We start from the raw sequence: 16,270 nt of genomic DNA, 5'->3' as shown, positions 1-16,270 counted from the left end.
TGACACAGAACCCGTGTTGTGTTCCATCTAAATTGTGGAAAAACACCCAGTAAAGCAATTGCAGCGGTGGGGGAGTGCTCCCCTATTCCCTGTGCCTGCATGATAGAAAACTGGCAAGGACAAAAAACCTGCACCTCAGAATTTTCATGTTGTTTATGGCTATGTTTTCAAGCCATCACCTTTCCCAAAAATGTGTTGGGCTTGCCTCAGTTGATAGTCTCCGAATCACAAGGGACCAGGTTCACACACAAAAATCCAGCTGACACTCCGGGCAGGACTGAGGGCGTGTTGCACTGTCTGAGGTGCTGTCATAGAGTCCTATAGAAGAGGCCATTCGGCTAATCGAGTCTGCACTGACAAAACGTCACTAAATCTATACTAATCCCACTTTCCATCACTTGGCCCATAGCGGTGAATGTTATGGCATTTCAAGTACTCATCCAAGTACTTTTTGAAGGTTGCGAGGATTCCCGCCTCGACTACCTTTCCAGGCAGTGCATTCCAGATTCCCACCACCCACTGGGTGAAAACTTTTCCTCAAATCCCCTACAAACCTCCTGCCTTTCACGTTAAAATTGACCCTTCAACTAAAGGGAACAGCTGCTTCCTATCCACCGGGGCCATACACCTCAATCTTACACACCTCAATTAGGTCCCATCTCAACCATCTCAGCTTTAGAGCAACCAGAGCCTATCCAGCCTTTCTTCATAGCTGAAATGCTCCATGCAGGCAACATCCTGGCGAACATACTCTGGCCCCGCCACAGAGCAATCACATTCTTCCAACAATGAGGTGCCCAGAACTACACACAGTACTCCAGCTCTGGCCTAACCCAAGTCCATAAGACCATAAGACATAGGAGCAGCATTAGTCCACTCGGCCCATCGAGTCTGCTCCGCCATTCAATTATGGCTGATATTTTTCTCATCCCCATTCTCCTGCTTTCTCCCATAACCCCTGATCCCCTTATTGATCAAAAACCTATCTATCTCTGCTTTAAATACACTCCGTGATTTGGTCTCCACAGCCTTCTGCGGCAAAGAGTTTCACAGATTCACCACCTTCTGGCTGAAGAAATTCCTCCTCATCTCTATTTTAAAGGATCGTTCCTTTAGTCTGAGATTGTGACCTCTACTTCTAGTTTTTCCTACAAGTGGAAACATTCTCTCCACGTCCACTCTATCCAGGCCACGCAGTATCCCGTAAGTTTCAATAAGATCCCGCTCATCCTTATAAACTTTAACGAGTTCAGACCCAGAGTCCTTAAACGTTCCTCATACGACAAGCTACTCATTCCAGGGATCATTCTTGTGAATCTCCTCTGGACCCTTTCCAAGGCCAGCACATCCTTCCTTAGATATGGGGCCCAAAACTGCTCACAATATTCGAAATGGGGTATGACCAGAGCCTTATATGGCCTCAGAAGTACATCCCTGGTCTTGTAATCTAGCCTTCTTGACGTGAATGCTAACATTGCATTTGCCTTCCTAACTAACGACTGAACATGCACGTTAGCCTTAAGAGAATCGTGAACAAGGACTCCCAAGTCCCTTTGTGCTTCTGATTTCCTAAGCATTTTCCCATTTAGAAAATAGTCCATGCCTCCATTTCTCCTTCCAAAGTGCATAACCTCACACTTTTCCACATTATTCCATCTGCCACTTCTTTGCCCACTCTCCAAGCCTGTCCAAGTCCTTCTGAAGCTCGCCTGCTTTCTCAATACTACCTGACCCTCTACAGATCTTTGTATCATCTGCAAACTTAGCAACAGTGCCTTCAGTTCCTTCCTCCAGATCATTAATGTATATTGTGAAAAGTTGTGGTCCCAGCACCAACCCCTGAGGTACACCACTAGTCACCGGCTACCATTCTGAAAAATACCCCTTTATCCCCACTCTCGGCCTTCTGCCAGTCAGCCAATCCTCTATCCATGCCAGGATATTACCCTTAACACCATGGGCTCTTCTTATTTAACAGTCCCCTATGCGGCACCTTGTCAAAGGCCTTCTGGAAATCTAAATAAATCACGTCCACTGGTTCTCCTTTGTCTAACTTCCTTGTTGCTTCCTCAAAGAACTGTAAAATATTTGTCAGACACGACCTCCCTTTGCCAAAGCCGTGCTGACTCAGCCCTATTTTACCATGCATTTCCAAGTACTCCGCGATCTCATCTTTAATAACGGACTCTAAAATCTGACCAATAACCAAAGTCAGGCGAACCGGCCTATAATTCCCCGTCTTCTGCCTCCCTCACTTCTTACACAGCAGCACGGTAGCATTGTGGATAGCACAATTGCTTCACAGCTCCAGGGTCCCAAGTTCAATTCTGGCTTGGGTCACTGTCTGTGCGGAGTCTGCACATCCTCCCCGTGTGCGCGTGGGTTTCCTCCGGGTGCTCCGGTTTCCTCCCACAGTCCAAAGATGTGCAGGTTAGGTGGATTGGCCATGATAAATTGCCCTTAGTGTCCAAAATTGCCCTTAATGTTGGGTGGGGTTACTGGCTTATGGGAATAGAATGGAGGTGTTGACCTTGGGTAGGGTGCTCTTTCCAAGAGCCGGTGCAGACTCGATGGGCCGAATGGCCTCCTTCTGCACTGTAAATTCTATGAAATTCTATGATAAACAGTGGTGTTACATTACAGCTCCAACATAACCTCCCTGCCATTATAACCTATGCCACGACCGATAAAGGCAAGTATGCAGTTTGCCGTGACTACTCTAGTAACCTGCCCTGCCGCTTTCTGGGATCTGTGACAAGCATCCCAAGAACCCTGTTCCTCTGACCTTTCTACTGTCCTGCCATTCGAGGCTCTCAAAGATGACGGGTGACAACGAGATCCCAGCTGCCAGATCGGGTGGATGTAAAAAATCCCACAGCATCATCTGGAAGGAGGGCAGCGGAGTTATCGCCCAGTGTGACCAAGTAAAGGACAATTAGCGATGGGCAACAAACGCTGACTTAGCCAGCGAAGTCCACATCCATTGAAAGAATGGGAAAAAAATATTTATGCCTCAATCAACATCATGAAAAACAGATCGCCTGATCATCATCACACCGCTGTTTGTTGAGCTTGCTGCAAAAAAATCTTCCTGCAGAATGACCGTGACTACACAGAAAAGTATTTTAATGGATGTAAAAGCACTTGAAGATATCTGGTGGTCACGGAAAGAACCTTATAAACACAAAATCTTTTTAACTCTGAAAAGTTCAGGGTGGGGGGGGGGGGGGGGGGGGGGGGGAGAGGAGAGAGAGTTTGCACAACTATATTAATTCATTCTCTGGTCACGAATCCCAGATGCTTTACATCCTGCCCTATATTACTCCCAGTTTACCTCGCTGAGTGAAACTGGGTGGTGTGTTTAACCCCAAGTATAACCGTGCTCTCCACCCCTCCAATTACAAAGGAATGAATAAATCATGTGCAGTACAGGGACGTACATCTCAGGCAATACAAACAAAAGCTGAAACCCACAAGTTGTCAACCATCATTTTCATCTGAATTACGTGTGCACTTTAATATACTCTGCAGAAAGTAATTTAAGAGTCTTGAGTTCAGCACATGCAGTCCTGGTTTGATTACCTGCATCTTTTCAATAAACAAAGCTTGCTGTGTTTTCTTTGTGTCATGCAACAAGCTCAGGAAACAAATGAAGTGCACAACGAGGGTGTTCGCAGGACACTGCGGCGGGAAGGGAATCAAAGTTGGGGGGGGGGGGGGGATGTGAGGCTTGTGTGTTTCGCCTGCCTGCATCCAAGGCTCCGACTGTAGCACAGACGATGCAGAGATAGCAGAGGGTACAGAGCAACCACCGTAACCAGCCTGAGTGCCCTCAAACCCGCAGCAGCAGCAAGCACAAATTCCAGACATGTTAGCTCACTGGGTGGCTGAACCTTGCTTTGTAAATAGGTTGCACTCGATTGGGTGGAAGGGAATGCTTTTGTACAACGAGCTCACCAGCCATCTCAACACACACAAACAAAAAACCTGTACAATAAGCCGGATTTCCAAACAAACATAAACACGCTAAACAGCCACTCAGTGTGCCAGATAGGGATCAATTTTCTGCTGGGGCTAAGGGCCACACATCGGCATGGAATTTGGGTTTTTCATCACGGCACTTTAACAAAGTAATGCTTCTCCAAGATAACCAGGTACCCAATTTCTCACTGGACAACCCAAAATCTGAATTGAACCCAACCTCCATTATTGCTTAGGAAGGAGAGGCCACTCAGTCCCTCGGGCCCGTATCATGGCTGATCTGTGACCTAACTTCAGCTGCAAGTCTTGGCTCCACGTTTCCGTCTATACCTACATCTGCGATTTAAAATGGTCAAAGTCAAAATGCGCCGTCATCCTTTTGTGTGTCTGCAAATACTCCCTAACCTCTTTCCCGAATGGTTTGCCTCTGATGTTTAAAGTTGAGTCTTTCGACCTGAACTGTCCCAACAGGAATAATTTTCTCTCTATCCACAGTTTCAAATTCCTTTCCAAATCATAAAGACGTCAGTCAAATTACCCCGGAATCTACACTCCAGGGAATGCAAGCCTTGTTTGTGCGATCATACCTCCTAAATGAACACTAAGTTAATTACAAAGTCAATTTTGGCACAGACGAAGCAGAGATATGTTCAGTAGCTACAGCTTGAGACACTGTGGTCTCTTAACAATCAGGGTATTTCCCATGTGTAGTCTGTTGTGATAATTCGGGTAGTGGCAGTGCATGCAGCCAATGAAATATGGAAGAGGGAATATTTACAGCAAACAGCTTTGCCTGATCCCTAGTGGGTGCTTGTGAGACTAAGAATCGTCCCAGCCCAGGGGCAACCCAGAAGGTCAGAAGAAACTTCAAATTCACATCCAGTTCAGCCTTGCACCACTCGCGTGCAACACATGCATACATGGACTGCAGCGGTTCAGGAAGGCAGCTCATCACCACTTTCCCGAGGACATTAAATGTTGGCCCTGTCCCATAAATTAATTTCAAAAAAGACAGACACGGATGCCAAGACAGAGTCCAACCCACGGAACATTTTGAGAACCCCAAATGGGAGCTGTTCCACAAAAGATATTACCTACAAATGTCTCATCCTCCTTGCAGCGAGAGATTAAGCTGAGGTTTCCCTGTTTTCCTCCCAGCTCAGCATAGATGATCACAACAGGGCAGGGGAGACCTGCCCTGGCACGTTAGCAAATATTCATCCCTCAAACAACACAATTTAAAAATCTCACTGCTGATTGTTGGGAGCTTACTGAGTGCAAATTGGCTGCCGTTTTCCTGCACTGACTACCAAAAATGCTCCAGAGTAGAGCTCTGGGACTTTCCGGGATGTGAAAGGTACGACAGAAATTCAATTTCTTTCTCTCTGATGAAGAACTGAAGCCTGCAGCAAAGCAGACTCAAAAGAGGTACAAGTTTCCTCTTGAATTACAATGCCCTCAGACATGGGCAGCTGCTGAACTCTGCACTGAGGCTCAATTCACATCTGTCGGCACGTTTGCAGCCTGGAATGTTAATCTGTGAATGCGGAAAAGATTTAGCCCTTTTAATAACAGCAGCATAATTTTGCATCAGCGTCTTTGCTCGAGTTTATAATACGACTGAAAGTGTCTGCAGACAATGCTGAATGGTTCAATTCGCTGGTTTGTTCTATTCCACTCCTCCTCCCTCATGACTTCATCCCTCCAAAAAAGCTCAATTTCTCGGTCGGGCCCCTGCCTGCCTGCCCTTGAGCTTGAATATTCCCATTCATTTCAGTTAATGTTCTGGTCAATGGTATCAACATCCTCGGGGCTACCACTGACCAGAAACTAAACTGGACTAGCCATAAAATTACTGTGGGTACAAGAGCAGGTCGGAGGCTGGGAATTCTGCAGCGAGTAACTCATCTCCTAACTCCCCAAAGTCTGTCCACCACCAACAAAACACAAGTCAGGTGTGTAATGGAATACTCCACTTGCCAGGAGGAGTGAGGAATAATAAAGATTATTAGCTCCAACACCACTCAAGAGGCTCGACACCATCCAGGACAAAGCAGCCCGCTTGACTGCTACCCCTTCCACAAACATTCACAACGCCCAGCATTGACGCACAATAGTGGCAGTGTGCATATCTACAAGATGCACTGCAGGAACTCACCAAGGTTCCTTCAACAGCTCCTTCGAAACACGCAAACTCTGCCACCTAAATGAGCTATCTATGGCTGTAGACACATGAGAACACCACCACTTGGAAGTTTCCCTCCAAGCCACACACCATCCTGACTTGGAAACATTTTGGCCGTTTAGTCACCGTCACTGGGTCAAAATCCTGCAACTCCCTGCCAAACAGCACAGTGGGTGCATCTGCACCTCTTGGACTGCAGCAGTTCAAGAATGCAGCTCGCCACCACCTCTGCGAAGGCAATTAGGGATGGGCAATAATTGCTGGCCTAGCCAGCGGAGTCCACATCTCGTGTGTAATAATCCTCACGAGATCCATGAGGACCCAATTGATCTCCCCGTGGGGCTCGTGGAATATGAGCGACTCTGCTGAGAGGTGGAGGTCTAGCAGCTGGGGCTTGTGAATCTTTTACTTAAAACCAGACCCGGATTGAGACCGGCATGATCGTTAGTCACAGCTGGGAATGTGCTGTATGCCTCATTGGGGCCTTTACTTTTGTTTGCCAAAGAAACCTTCCGTTGTGTAACCTTCTCTGAACTACTGAAGATATTACACCGCAAATGAAAAATAAAACCTAGCACTTAGTGGCACAGTAGTTAGCGCTGCTACTACACAGCACTAGGGACCCGGGTTCAATTCCGGACTTGGATGACTGTCCATGGGAGTTTGCACATCTCCCAGCGTCTGTGTGGGTTTCCTCTGGGTGCTCCGGTTCCCCCCACAGTCCAAAGATGTGCAGGTTAGGTGGATTGGCCATGCTAATTTGCCCCTTGGTGCAGTTAGACTCCCTGGTACAACACGTCATTTCAGAGCACTTGCCCACCCACCCATTCTGTGGTGTAGTGGTAATGTCACCCGACTAGTAACCCAGGAGTCCAGCTCTGGGGACATGTATTCAAATCCTACCGTGGCATCTGCTGAAATTTTGATTCAATGAATTCATTATGAAAAAACTAATTAAAATTGAAACACCAGGAGGGCAGCATGTGGCACAGTGGACAGCACTGGGACAGCGGCGCTGAGGACATGGGTTCAAATCCCGGCCCTGGGTCACTGTCAGTGTGGAATTTGCACATTCTCCCCATATCTGTGTGGTTTCACCCCCCACAACCCAAAAGATGTGCAGTTAGGTGGATTGGCCACGCTAAATTGCCTCTTAATTGGAAAAAGAAAAAAATAATTGGGTACTCTAAATTTATTTCTTTTTTAATTAAAAAAAAATTGAAACACCAAGAAGTTAATAGAAAAATTTGCAATAGAAAATTGGCCTCAGTGATGGTGCCATCTGCTTCACTAATGGAAAGGAAACCTGCCGCCCTTACCTAGCCTGGCCTGCATGGTAAGAGCAGGTCACAGGGGTGACTCTGAACAGGCAAACCACCCGTTGGACCAAACAGCGACAGAATGGTTCGTGGTGTGGGGTCATCACCACGTTAGAGGGTAATTAGGGATGGCCAGCGACATCCACATCACAAAACAATAATTTAAAAAACAATACTACCTGATGATTCTCACTAATTGCTGCTAATGATGGGAGCCTTTTATATGACTTGCTGCAAACAATTTGCAAAAATACAGGGATGCAATGCACCATTAGGAACTGATCATTGCCTTTTTCTCGGATGTTTGCAAACATGTGGCAATTCAAACAAGCATATTTTCCCCTTAATTACACTGCTCTGCTCAGTTCCTTTGAAGCCGCTTTATGGTGAGGTTCTGTCACACTAAACAAATTCCTCATCTATCTCAAAATCTAAAAGCTAATTTTTTTCCTTCTTTTTTCCATGAAGAACGGCTAGCAGTAAACCATATGCCAAACTTGGAACAAGTTACTCCTTCATGCGTATGGCAGTGGGTTAGCGTGCAAGCCCTTTCAGCTGCCATTCAAACTCGGTCCAGAATGACTGGGAGGCAAGTTCCACTCCACTGATCTCCAGTTCCCTGGTTTCCCCTACTCCGTCTGTCATTCTAACGCTGGCGGCCAGGCTACCTGCCATCTAGCTCCCCACTCTCTGCAGTTCCCACATCTCAACTTTTGGATATACTTTTAGAAAGACCTCTTTCCGACCCAGCTCTTGGATAGTCTGCCGCCATCCATGACACACTCAATCTTTCCCTCACGGTTCTTTTCCACCTCTGCAAAATGCCAAAATGTTGTTTTAATTTGGAGTTATTGCTATTTAAAGGCAATCAATGAAACCCAGATCATTAATGGGAGCGAAGCCACAACAAAGCCAAAGGCAGCAGGTCATTCTTGGATGTGTCTCCTGCTCCCAGTCACCAAAAGGATGCCTGGTGTCAGAATGCAAATTTCACACAGGCACATCAGAATGTGGGCATCCTTGACTGGGAGAAGAGATTTACCACAACGGTCCCAGAGATGCGGGATTTCAACTCCAAGATTGTACAAGAATTGTACAAGATTACGGCAAGCTTAGAAAAGGTAGACAAAAAAAAGCTGCTCCCCATAGTTGATGGTACAAGGCCACGGACGGCAGACGCAGGTTTAAGATTTGGGGCAAGGTCTCTCGGAGATGCGAGGAAAAGCCTTCTTTATGCAGTTTGGTGCTAATGCCCCAGGAGCGCAGTTCTAAGGTGGTGGAAGCACCTTTAATAGTTTCACAATAAAATCAGATATGCACTCGAGGTAAATAAACTTAGAACATAGAACCACTACAGTGCAGGAAACCATTTGACTCATTGGGTCGACACTGACCCTCTGAAAGTGCACCCTACCGATACCCAGCTCTAACCCTGCCAGACCGTAACCTGCACATCCCTGGACACTATGGGGCAATTTTATCTTGGCTAATCCACCCAACCTGCACATCTTTGGACTGTGGGAGGAAACCGAAGAACCCGGAGGAAACCCACGCACACACAGGGGAGAAGTGCAAATTCCACACAGTAACCCAAGGCCAGAATTGAACCCACGTCCCTGGCACTGTGAGGCAGCAGTGCTAACCACTGCGCCACCCAAACTTGCAGGACGGAACAGTGGGAGGGAGTGGGACTGACCGGATTGTTTATGGACTCTATGGGCCGAATGGTCTCCTATGCTGTAATGACGTCATAGTTTAGATGGCAGAAAGATCCTCGCTGGAGAGTTCAGAACTAGGGGGGAGCAGTTTCCATCTTATGAGGATAGGTTGGAATGGCTGGGCTCATTTCCACTGTAGTTTAGGAGAGGGAGGAGTGACTTGATTGAAGTGTTAAAGATCCTGAAGGGTCTTGGCAAGGTAGACATGGAAAAGATGTTTCCTATTGCTGGTGAGTTAAGAACAAAGGGCCATGATTTCAAAATTAGGGGTTATCCTTTCTCCGAGGGGAGAAGAGCTTTTCTTTCTCTGAGGGGGGAGAGCTTTTCTTTCTCCGAGGGGGGAGAGCTTTTCTTTCTCCGAGGGGGGAGAGCTTTTGTTTCTCCGAGGGGGGAGAGCTTTTGTTTCTCCGAGGGGGGAGAGCTTTTGTTTCTCCGAGGGGGGAGAGCTTTTGTTTCTCCGAGGGGGGAGAGCTTTTCTTTCTCCGAGGGGGGAGAGCTTTTCTTTCTCCGAGGGGGGAAGAGCTTTTCTTTCTCCGAGGGGAGAGAGCTTTTCTTTCTCGGAGGGGAGAGAGCTTTTCTTTCTCCGAGGGGGAGGGGAGCTTTTCTTTCTCCGAGGGGGGAGCTTTTCTTTCTCCGAGGGGGGAGAGCTTTTCTTTCTCCGAGGGGGGAAGAGCTTTTCTTTCTCCGAGCGGGGGAGCTTTTCTTTCTCCGAGGGGGGGAGCTTTTCTTTCTCCGAGGGGGGAAGAGCTATTCTTTCTCCAAGGGGGGAGAGCAATTCTTCTCCGAGGGGGGGAGCTTTTCTTTCTCCGAGGGGGGGAAGAGCAATTCTTTCTCCGAGGGGGGAGAGCAATTCTTTCTCCGAGGGGGGAGAGCAATTCTTTCTCCGAGGGGGAGAGCAATTCTTTCTCCGAGGGGGGAGAGCAATTCTTTCTCCGAGGGGGGAGAGCAATTCTTTCTCCGAGGGGGGAGAGCAATTCTTTCTCCGAGGGGGGAGAGCAATTCTTTCTCCGAGGGGGGAGAGCAATTCTTTCTCCGAGGGGGGAGAGCAATTCTTTCTCCGAGGGGGAGAGCAATTCTTTCTCCGAGGGGGGAGAGCAATTCTTTCTCCGAGGGGGGAGAGCAATTCTTTCTCCGAGGGGGGGAGAGCAATTCTTTCTCCGAGGGGGGAGAGCAATTCTTTCTCCGAGGGGGGAGAGCAATTCTTTCTCCGAGGGGGGAGAGGCAATTCTTTCTCCGAGGGGGGAGAGCAATTCTTTCTCCGAGGGGGGAGAGCAATTCTTTCTCCGAGGGGGAGAGCAATTCCTTTCTCCGAGGGGGGAGAGCAATTCTTTCTCCGAGGGGGGAGAGCAATTCTTTCTCCGAGGGGGGAGAGCAATTCTTTCTCCGAGGGGGAGACATTCTTCCCGATGGGGGAGAGCAATTCTTTCTCCGAGGGGGGAGAGCAATTCTTTCTCCGAGGGGGGAGAGCAATTCTTTCTCCGAGGGGGGAGAGCAATTCTTTCTCCGAGGGGGGGAGAGCAATTCTTTCTCCGAGGGGGGAGAGCAATTCTTTCTCCGAGGGGGGAGAGCAATTCTTTCTCCGAGGGGGGAGAGCAATTCTTTCTCCGAGGGGGGAGAGCAATTCTTTCTCCGAGGGGGGAGAGCAATTCTTTCTCCGAGGGGGGAGAGCAATTCTTTCTCCGAGGGGGGAGAGCAATTCTTTCTCCGAGGGGGGAGAGCAATTCTTTCTCCGAGGGGGGAGAGCAATTCTTTGGAACCGTCTGTCTCACAAGACAGTGGAAGTGAGATCATTGAATATTTTTAAGCTGGAGGCAGATGGATTCTTGTCAAGAAAAGGGAATTAAAACATTTTAAAAAGAGTACTCAATTATTCTTTTCCCAATTAAGGGGCAATTTAGTGTGGCCAATCCACCTACTCTGCACATCTTTGGGTTCTGGGGGTGAGACTCACGCAGACACGGGGAGAATGTGCAAACTTCACACAGTCTGTGACCTGGAGCTGGGATCGAACCAGAGTCCCTCAGTCTTGTGAGGCAGCAGTGCCACCCCGAAGACAAGGGAAATTAAGGTTATGAGGAGTAGTTGGAAATATAGAGTGCAAAACAAACAGATCAGCCATGATCTAATGGAACGGAGGAGCAGGCTCGAGGGGCAGAATGGTCTACCTCTATTCCATTTTGTATGTATATTTGTACAAAGGAAGCAGTCTCAGCTCAGCCCACCAGGGGTCCACATGAGATTGAAATTGAAAAAGGGAATCGAGGGATGTGGGATAAGGCAGGAAAGTGGAATTGAGACTCTGTTGAGACAGGCGTGAAATAAATAAAGAATAGGTGAAGCAGGCTCAATAATTATCAGCGTGTAGGAGCAATGAGAATACGTTTTGGCGCCACATCACCATCAACAATCTGTAGGGAGGAGATAGGGTCAGAGGGCAATCGCCCTGTTTACCCAGTGCTGCCCTGGAAACCAGACTAACCATAAAATATAATTGTGCAACCCTGGAGCAACTTGGCAGCGGTTGGGAGATTTGCTGAAGATTAACATGTAAACTTTCAGCACAGTAAATCAGATTTAACTCCTCAGGGGATGGAACATCATTCTGAACACAAAGAAGGAAAACATTACCAGTGGCCAGGTTCAGTGGGACTTAAAAAATAGCCAATTGTTTTGAACTTTATGCCACGACTGTAAAGAATAAGCTACCCTTTTCACAGTCTCCGGCTTACAGTGCTCACTAAGCCGGCACATGGGCAAAACTTGTATTATATATGCACCTTTTAACACAGAAAAATGTTCTTTTTTGTAAAGGGTAGATGGCCAAGGAGCTTGACCAAAGGCATTGGTTCTAAGAATCGGTTTTAGCAGAGGGCAGTGTTTTAAGGAGAGAGATCCAGAGATCAGCAGAGAGGCAGTTAAAAGCAAATACCACCGTTAATGGAGTACATAGAGGATAGGTGGCACGGCGGTGTGCACTGCTGCCTCACAGTACCAGGGACAAGTTCAATTCCTGCCTTGGGTGACTGTCTGTAGAATTTGTACGTTCTCCCAGTGTCTGCGTGGGTTTCCTCCGGGTGCTCTGGTTACCTCCCACAGTCCACAATGTGCAGGTTAGGTGGATTGGCCATGATAAATTACCCCTTAGTGTTCAAAAGGTTAGGTGGGGTTATTGGGTTTCGGGGATAGGATGGGTTGTGGGCCTAGGTAGGGTATTCTTTGAGGGGGTCGGTGCAGACACGATGGGCCAAATGGCCTCCTTCTGCACTGTCGCGATTCTATTCTATGTGCAGAAGGCCAGAATTGGAGAGTTGCAGATGCCGGATGGTGGGATGACTGGAGACGGTGGAGACACGGGGAAAGGCCAGTCCATGGAAGGATATGAAAAGATGGGGGAGGTTTTAAAATGGAAGCATCAGTGGACCAGAGCCAACATAGGTCAATGAGTAAGCACAGGGGCTGATGGATGACGCCCGAAAAAAAGTCTAAATTGAAGGAAATGTTTAGGTCAAAGGCTCTTGAGACGATTCAATCTAAATCCACCCTCATCTTCCCATTACTTCATTCAGCTGTTTAAATGCATGCAGGGATACATGCCTCAACCTGGCTGCTATCCATCTTAACGGCTGATCTCCAGTTTGTACACGTCATTGCCTGAATCGCACACCTGTCTCTTCTCATCTTTCTGCCTGGGTGCAGCTGAAAGTGCCTTTTCCTTGCTCTACACTGCTTATTAACTTTTTATTAGCTGGTTTTCTCCTCAGGCATCCAGCAGCTCTTACCCCAAGTAGTTGCTCACTGCTGATTTACCCAGACCTCGGTAAACAGGGATTAAATGTGTTACTCTCTTGTGCATTTGCTCCAAGCCCCATGTGTCTCTCTCTCTCTGTGTCATGTTCCAAGTGCAGCATGAGTGGCATAGTGGTGCTGCCTTTGGACTGGTAATCTTGGGTAATCCCCTGGTGACCCAGGTTCAAACCCTCACCATGGCAGATAGTGAAATTTGAATTGGCAAAACCATCTCCAATTGCTGTAAAAACCCATCTGGTTCATGATGCCCTTTAAGGAAGGAAATCTGCCCTCCTTAACTGGTCTGGCCTACTTACTCTAGTCCCACAGCAGTATGGTCGACTTTCAAATGCCCTCGGAGATGGCTCAGCAATCCAGTCAGTTCAATCAGGATGGGCAAACACGTCCCATTAATGGACAAACAAAACCAGGTCATGTCCGAGTTTTAGCAGGAATGCCAGGTATTTGAAGCCCTCTAAAAATGACCATCATCTTGTGCAACCAGTGCATGGTGAGACCAAAGAAAACCTGCTGGTATTTTCCAGCTCCACGCGCTCAGTTTGATCCCCACACCTGCTGTTTCGATGTTCAACATGTGGAACCCTGAATGAGCCTGTAGTAAACCACCATTGCAGGTCAGCCCAGGCTCAACTCCTTATCAAGTTCTCTTTCTGTAAGATTGTGGCCATCTCTAAAATGTGCCTCAGCACAATCGTGGCTGCAGTAAATTGCACTGCCTTGCATCGCAAACGCAATTTTAATCTAGTCCACACACTCCAGCTGCCTCAGGGTAAATCCATCCATCTGTCAGTCTCCCCCAGGGCAACAGGTGTCGGAATCACCTCCCACTGCCCCCAGATACAGGTGTCAAAATCCTGGGGATCCCAAAGCAACACCATCTCCCTGTGTTGCAGCCTTAAGTAGGTGTATAATGAATGATGCTTTTTCTCTCACTTGCCAGCCTCTAACTCAGGTTTGTAATTTTAGATACACACCAGCCTTGGTTTGCAAAGGAATCACTTTATGAATGTGATCCAAAGTCGGCTGGAAGCAAAGGGCTTGTCGCCGTCCCGCCCCCCAAACTAACCTACCAAGATCCTGCAAAGACCACCATCCTCAACCAGAAGTGCTGAATGGATGATCCATCCCCGCCTCCTCCAAATATCCCCAGGAGCAGAGATGCCGGTCTGCGGCCAATTTGATTCACCTCACGATATGAAGAAACGGATCAAGGTACTGGATGCTGCAAATGCTATGTGTCCTGACAATATTCCGGCAATAGAACTGAAGACGTTTGCTCCAGAACTTGCCGCACCCCTAGCCAAGGTGTTCCAGTACAGCTACAACTCTGGCATCTACCCAGCAATGTGGAATTAAAAAAAAAATTTAGAGTACCCAATTCATTTTTTCCAATTAAGGGGCAATTTAGTATGACCAGTCCACCTACCCTGCACATCTTTGGGTTGTGGGGGCGAAACCCACGCAAACACGGGGAGAATGTGCAAACTCCACACGGACAGTGACCCAGGGCCGGGATTGAACCTGGGAACCTCGGCGCCGTGAGACTACAGGGCTAACCCACTGCGCCACCGTGCTGCCCCGGCAATGTGGAAAATTGCCCAGCTCTGTCCTGTACACCAAAAAACAGGACAAATCCAACCCAGCCGATTACTGCCCCACTAGTGTTTGAATCAGTAAGTGATGGAAGCTGTCGTTGACAGTGCAATCAAACACCGCTAAAAATTCTGATGGTGTATTAAGACCTGGGAGCAGAACTGGCGAAGAGGGAAGGCAAATTGAATTTTGTCCTTCTTTGCTAGAGGGATGGATTTTGAAAACAGGGAGGTTAGGTTGCAGCTGTATCGAGTGCTGATGAGGCCACACCTGGAGTAATGTGTACAGTTTTGGTCTCCTTACTTGAGAAAGGATGTACTGGCACTGGAAGAAGTGCAGAGGAGATTCACTAGGTTGGTTCTGGAGTTGAGGCGATTGGCTTATGAGGAGAGACCGAGTAGTCTGGGACTATATTCATTGGAAATTAGAAGAATGAGGTGGGATCTTATAGAAACATATGAAATTATTCAGGGAGTAGTTAAGGTAGAAGCAGGGAGGTTGTTTCCACTGGCCCTTGAAACTAGAACTAGGGGGCATAACCTCAAATAAGGGAGAGCAGATTGAGGACTGAGTTGAGCAGGGTTGGGGGGGGGGTGCAATCGGGTTAAAATGGGGAAGGTGGGAGGGGAGAAGGGGGCAGTGTTATAGGAGCAGGAGGGAGCGTGTTGGTTGTTGACAATGTCTTGACAATGTCTTGAATAGAATATTTTCAAAAACGAATATGCAAAAGAGAACTATTAAAAAAATGAAATTGAGAGTAAATGGGGGCATGAAAGGATACTGGCAGGTAAAAAAGTAAAGTTGTAAGTTGCTTTACAAGTCCATGAAGAGTAAAAGAATAACTAGGGAAAGAGTAGGGCCCATTAAGGACCACAGTGGTAATTTGTGGTTGAAGCCTAGAACGTAGGTAGGGTTCTAAATAAATATTTTGTGTGTGTTCACAAGAGTGAGACCATGTGGGTATAGAAATCAGGGAGAAGGACTGTGATAAAATTAAAGATATTAACATAGACAGAGAGGAGGTTGAGTGGTCTGGCAGGGTTAAAGGTAGACAAGTCTCCAGAGCCAGATGAAATGTATCCCAGGCTGTTGAGTGAGGCAAGCGGGGAAATACCAGGGAGCTGGTAATAATTTCCAGTTCCTATCTGACAGGAGAGGTGCCGGAGGCTCAGGAGTGTTTTCCTTCGGAGGCTAAGGGGTGACCTAATTGAGAATAATGAAATTGTGAGAGAGGTCTTGATTGAGCAGACAGGAAAGGCTCGTTTTCCCCTAGCTGATAGATCAATTACATTGATTTAAGGTGATTGGTAGAAAGTTTAGAGGGGACATGATGAAAAACATTTTTTTTTTAAGGAAATAATATATATCTTTTTACATTTAGAGTACCCAATTTTTTTTTTTTCCAATTAAGGGACAATTTAGCGTGGCCAATCCACCTACCCTGCACATCTTTGGGTTGTGGGGTGAAACTCATGCAGACACGGGGAGATTGTGCAAACTCCACACGGACAGTGACCTGGGGCTGGGATTGAATCTGGGTCCTCAGCACCATTGGTAGCAGGGCTAACCACGGCGCCACCGTGTCACCCAAAGAAAAACATTTTCATCCAGAGGGTGGTGGGCATATGGAATTCACTGCCAAAGTTGGTGGTTGAGGCTCAGTGCCG

The 16,270-nt window shown here is 47.5% G+C and overlaps 1 protein-coding gene across 2 annotated transcripts in view; it reads right to left on the bottom strand.

The window, feature by feature from the left end:
• atf6b (activating transcription factor 6 beta) overlaps window positions 1–16,270 on the bottom strand; it is a 104,991-nt gene that overhangs the window by 18,295 nt on the left and 70,426 nt on the right. The window lies entirely within an intron of this gene.

This window comes from Scyliorhinus torazame, chromosome 14 (genome assembly GCF_047496885.1).
Source record: "Scyliorhinus torazame isolate Kashiwa2021f chromosome 14, sScyTor2.1, whole genome shotgun sequence".
NCBI lineage: Eukaryota > Metazoa > Chordata > Chondrichthyes > Carcharhiniformes > Scyliorhinidae > Scyliorhinus > Scyliorhinus torazame.
Note: the sequence above shows the minus strand (reverse complement) of the source record. Positions and strands in the feature narration are given on the sequence as shown.